The sequence below is a fragment of the Galeopterus variegatus genome, unplaced genomic scaffold (assembly GCF_000696425.1).
Source record: "Galeopterus variegatus unplaced genomic scaffold, G_variegatus-3.0.2 Scaffold174, whole genome shotgun sequence".
NCBI lineage: Eukaryota > Metazoa > Chordata > Mammalia > Dermoptera > Cynocephalidae > Galeopterus > Galeopterus variegatus.
In genome coordinates this window covers 573755-579754 of record NW_007726285.1, presented here as the reverse complement: position 1 = coordinate 579754, position 6000 = coordinate 573755, and positions in this window count along the sequence as shown.

The window sequence follows — 6000 nt, the reverse complement described above, 5'->3', positions numbered from 1 at the left end:
CCGGCCGGTGGGCGGGAACCGGCCCGTATGTGGGACCCGACCCCTCGGGCGGGAGCGCCGCCACGCTTCTCAAGCGGCGCACTATCCAGTGCGCCACCGGGCCGGCCCGAACTTCATATAACTTCTGAAATAACATTTTACCTTTATAAATATAACTTAGGGAAGGTTACGGGCTATCACTGGGGAACAGGACAGAAGAGGCTTCCCGAGTACACCTGGTGACAAGTTTGATTTGTTTGTACCATGTGAGAATATTACTGTACTCACAGTGCACAACAAATACGTGTTTAAAGTATGTATAAATTGAGGTTTTAGAGGCCGGCCCGTGGCTCACTTGGGAGAGCGTGGTGCTGACAACACCAAGTCAAGCGTTAAGATCCCCTTACCGGTCATCTTTAAAAAAAAAAAAAAAATTGAGGTTTTAGGACGGCAAAGGCATGGCTGCTGTCTTCTGTTCTTGAGAGCAGCAGCATAGACCCTGTGCCCACCTCGTCACAGCGCCTGTGGTGCCTTTTGTCCTGAACTGCTAGCACTTTTGTAACAGGAAAACAATGTTGCCTTTTAGAAATCAAACATGCCCAATCACTGCTAAAATGACAACCGCACCCTGGCTTTGCTTAAAAGCAGATTCTGGATGTACTCTACTTAATTGTCCTAAGGAGGGTTCAATTCTTAAAAGGTAAAGCCCGATAAAATTCTAAAGAGTTTATTTGGACAATCAAGGATTCTTGAACCTGGCAGCTCCAAATCAGGAGTGGCTCAGGAGCAAGGGAAGGCGGGAGGAGGCTTTCACAGCCTAAAGCAAAATAAACGTGTGACCAGTTGCAATTATACGGTTGCCTTATTTGGTCTGTCCTATTGGAAAGGGGCTAGTTAAAACATTACAAGTTTGCTGGATATTTCTGATCAGTTGAGCTTAAGTTTTCTGATCAGTTGAGCTTAAGTTGAGCTTAAGTTAAGCTGTCCCTGCAGGCAGACTCCAGTCCAACTCCTTCCCTCCCTGCTCTTGCCGACGCCGCAGGTGCTGCCACCTGCTCCCTGGCTTCACAGCACAGACATTTCCAGGGTGGAGCTTTCTTGGAACTGCCCAAGTGGGTGAACCAAGTTTTCCAGGGCTGGGCCGAGCTCAGGCCACTGGCAGCTCAAGGAGGACCTTGTGGTGATTTGTGATGGTGGGGGGGGGGGGTTTTGCCCTCCTCCGTGGAGGTAGAGAGGGTGTGTGGAGGACAGGACTGCTTGGGGACCACCAACGCTCCACAGCCAGAAGGAGGACGATTCATGCCAGCCCAGGCTGGGCAGCTGCTGCATGAAGATGAAACGGGGGGCGGTACTCTGGACAATCTCCCACAGCCACCACTCCCACCCCCTCCTCCCCCAACACCACTCTGGGGTTTCTGGGACTGTAGTGGGCAGTTCCCAAGGCTCCTCTCCACAGGGATGTTCACAACACATCATGACCACCACAGTTCACTGCAAGGCAGTCCCTTGGCCGTGGTTGGACTGCAGCAGAATTCTGCCTTGACAGTGGGTACCACAGCCTTGGGGGGCCAGCTGGCCAGGCACTTGCCTGCTGGGGTGTCAGAGTCCCTGCCCAGAGCTAGGATTGGGGTCTGCCCTGGCCAGGTGATGGGCAAAGCAGACAAGGTCCATCTGGATGGTCCTGTGAGGGCACCTGGGACTCGGGACAACAGCCAATAGCCACCTGGCGTGGACCTAAGTGCACATCTTGAGGACAGGCATGGCTGAGAGAGAGTGCACCTGCTGGAACCAGCCTGGGCAGGCAGGGGTGGCTAACAGACCCTCCCCTGAAAGGCCTTTGGACTACACTCCCTGCCCGAGCCAGCTGCCAGCACTAGTGGGTGGACAGGCACTGCCGTGGTCTTCAAAGGCATCTGCTAGTCAGGACTCATCCACATCCTGGAGGCAGCCTGTGACTTCCAGTTCCAGGACACAGATGTCCTCCTGGTGACATTCCCCAAGTCAGATACGAGGCAGCAGCTAGGACAGGGTGACATGGTTGCCACTACCGACTCCACTGGGGCCTCAGTTCCCTCCTTGATGTTGGGGAGTGGACCCCTTCCCCCTGAGTTCCCTCCCGTAGTCGCCTGTCAATATAACACAAACCAAGAGCTGACTCTCCGGCTTCATAACAGAAGGGCCTTTAAGACAAAGGACTAAGTCTGCAGTGGTCAGTCCCTAGCACCAGACCACACCCATGGGCTCCACAGACCCCCGACAGTCTCCTCGGCAGCACGTGCTCCTCCAACCTGAGAGCCTCCTGCTCCCCACCCAAGCCAGGCTCTGTCTGTTCACCCGCAGCTTCCCGGACTTGCATCCACATGAACATGCCTCCCTGTGTGTTTGTGGGAAGGATGCCACAGAGTGTGGGGGGGTGTGCACAGGGTGTGGGGTCTTCCAAGGTGATCCTGGTTCAGAAAGAAAAGAGGAGCTCTGTAGAGAAAGCTTCTGTCTTCTTAGAGAATACCCAGGCGATCCTGACAGAATGTTGGTGGCAATATGGACACAAAGGCCATTCTGATGAGGTCCCAGATGGGCACAAGAAGATGTTGGAAACTGGAGGAAAGATGTTCCTTGTTGCAACGTGACAAAGAATTGGCGTATCGTGCTCCTGTTGAGTGTTTCGTGGAAGGTAGAAGGTGAACAGTGAGGTTGCAGGAGGAGCAGCAGACCTCCCTTTCCTCCGTCGCCCCTGCAGGGACCATGTGGTGCAGCAGGTCCTGAGCCTCTACTACTTCTATTTTTTTTTTTTAAAAAGGTGACCAGTAAGGGGATCTTAACCCTTGACTTAGTGTTGTCAGCACCACGCTCTCCCAAGTGAGCTAACCGGCCATCCCTATATAGCACCACACTCTCCCAAGTGAGCCCTGGGCTGGCCCTCTGAGCCTCATCTTCTGCCAGGACAACCTGTGGCCCCTCCTCCACCACCCCAACTGGGCCCCCGTGCCCGGGATGGAGCATGTCAACTCCAGCTGCATCATCACGCAGCTGGACCCCACCTGGCCTCGCCTGCTCACTGCCCGCCTCTATGACAGGAACCTGGCCCCCACCTTGAAGAAGTCCAAGGCCAGGTGAAGGAGCAGATCACCGTCCTCCTCCTGAGCATCCCAGAGTCAGAGCCGAGGCTGGGAGATCCTAGGGTGTCCCTTCAGCCACAATTCCAGAGGAGAGGGATATGGAAGAAAATGGGCAGAAACCCAAGCCAGGACCAGGGCCCCAGGCTGGAACTCAGAGGCAGGTCAAGGAGGGAACACTCTGCTTCTGTTGCCAGGCCAGGGGTGTGGCACCTCGATGAAGGCCAAGAGGCCAGGCTGGGAGGGAGCAGGGTCAGGGTGAGTGAGGGACGGGTCAGTCCATGGTCCCAGGGGAGGTGGAGGCCAGAGTCACCCATTTCAGGCTGGTAGATGGCTCTGGGGAAAAGAGGTCCTTCCACACCTCGGAGAGGCAGGAGGCTGAGAAGCCAGACGAGCCTTGAAGAGAGAGCGCCGTGCCAGCACTGCCAGATGTGTCCCCAGGCCACATGGAGCCCTGTGGAGCCTGGGTGCTCGGTACATAACTGTTGAGAGAATGACTGAACTAAGATGAGGACACCTCAGGGCCCAGCCTGGGCCCTCCTGTCCCCTGCCAGGGGTAGGGAGCCTTCAGAGCAAAGTGTAAACTTCACCTGCTTCTTGTTAAACCTGCTCCCACGGTGGCCTCGGGCTGTGCCCACAATTCCTACACCCTTCCTAGATAAGAGCCCAGCCTGGAGGACGAGACTTTGGAAAGTCTTGAACCCAGAGCATCCAGGCCAGGGCCGACTCTCCGACCAGGTGGTGTACCTGGCACAGAACCCCGAGGATGTGCTGGTGTCCTTCCACCACCTCCATTAAATAGCCAACTTCCCGCCAGACTCCAGCTCCCTCGAGGACTTTGTGGACAAGTTTCTCAAGGTCACAGGTAGGTCTTGGGGGCCAGGGCAGCTCCTAGAATTTCACCTCCTTGACCCCTGGCTGATGGGCCGCCCTCCTCCGAGGGTGCTAAGGGGGACTGAGGCTCCAGTGCCCCCTACCTCTCAGAGAGCCCCCACCGCATGTGGCTGAGCCTGGCACGCACCTCCCCTGATCTCCCTTTTCCCCAGGCATCCACAGCTCCTGGGTTGACCACATGAAGGGTGGCTGGCCTCCAGCAGCCCTGAATATGCTTTTTATCACCTACAAGGAGCTGCACCAGGTGAGCCCCTCTCCCCGTCCCACACACCCTGCAGGCCCCAGTGGCTGGTCCCTCCTCAGTGGTTTTGCCAAGTCATCAAAGCCCTTGGGTCCCCAGCTATTCCAGAACATTCTTTGAAGCTTCCACTCCCTGGACAGTTCTGCCCAGAGATCCTGGAGGTTTCCAGAACTGAGCAGGTGTCCACTGTGGCTGCTTCTGCTTCTGATGTTGCCTCTTGTCTGGGTCTTTCTAAAATCAATGTCAATTGTGAGATTTGGGGTTGGGGGAAGTTTCAAGAATGGCTTTCGTGTGCAGAATTCTGTTAGGCAAGTCAGGAGGATTCCACCAACAGTATTACCATCAATAACAGGACCTTCACAGCTACAAGAAAGGCTGGCCCTGCAGCTCTCAGGACCGACCTATGGGCCACACCCGCCACCATGCTGCGGTCTCCCCCCCCAATCAGGTGACCGGAACTTGTATTTACTTGGCTCTTAAGATATCTAGACATTTACCGATACATCTACCCGTTTATCTATACACGTCCACCACCCATCCACCTGCCCACGCATCTACTGTCACCTACTTACCCATCCATGCATTCATCCATCTGTCTCTGTCCGTCTGTCCATCTATCTGTCCGTTAGTCTATCCATTCATGCATGTACCCATCCATCCATCCATCCATCCATCCATCTATCCACCCGTGTGTCCGTCCACCCATCCAGTTTTTTATATTACTCTTTTGTCTAGTAAGGTTTACATCTCGTTTACAACATTTTATGGTGTGGACTTTTCACTCAAGATTTTAAAGTATTTCCCCGTGAAATTTTTTTTTTCCTTTTTGTCTTTTTTCGTGTCCGGCAACGGACCGCAACCCTCAGTGTCGCGCCCGCACCGGACCGAGACCGGCAACGGGATCACAACCCTTGGTGCTGCGCCCGCCCCTCGCTCAGCCAGTGAGCGGGAACCGGTCTGTATGTGGGATCCGAACCCTCGGTGGGAGCGCCGCTGTGCTCCCAAGCGGCGCACTGTAGCAGTGCGCCACCGGGCCGGCCCTCCCCGTGAAATTTTTAATGGCTGTGTAGTATTCTGTGATATAGATATGGCACAAATAAATCCTCTTTATTATTGGACACTTGGGTTGTTTCCAACTTCTTGCTATTACAAATCATTGTGACCCGAACATCTTTGTTCACATTTCTGATTATTTAATGTAGTATTTTTAGGCCCTAAATACATATTGCAATCTCGTCCTCCAGGGGTCTTTCCTTTCTGGGTCCAGGAAACTTGGAGCACCATCCAGAAGCTCGGTGGCTTCCTGAGGCACCACCTGCTGAGGCTAGAAGAAGTTGGCGTCCTGAAGCGCTGCAGTTTCCCCTTCATTAGCCAGATCAGCACGGTCAGCTATAGCCTGTTGTCCGAGGAGTTCACGAACCACGGCCCAGGCAGATTCCTGTAGAAAGGTGCCCACACCAGCCGTTCTTCCCAGGGCTCCATCCTGCGGCCACAGGGTATTGCAGCCTCCCCTCCAGCCTTCAGCTCTGACTGCAGCCCCAGCATCTGCCCGGTCGTGGCACTGTTCCCATTTCCCCAGACACCACTGGCATTCGGTGTCGGTGCAATGAACGTAACCAAAGACTTGAGGATGACCCAAGAGTTATGATGCAAAATAAACCACCCAAAGCCTCATGTCAGAGGACAGTCCCTGGCCTCTGATGCTGACCTGATGGGGAACTGTCTTCCCCAGCTCACAGCTCCTTCTCTCACCTGCTCCCAGCCCCCAGGCCC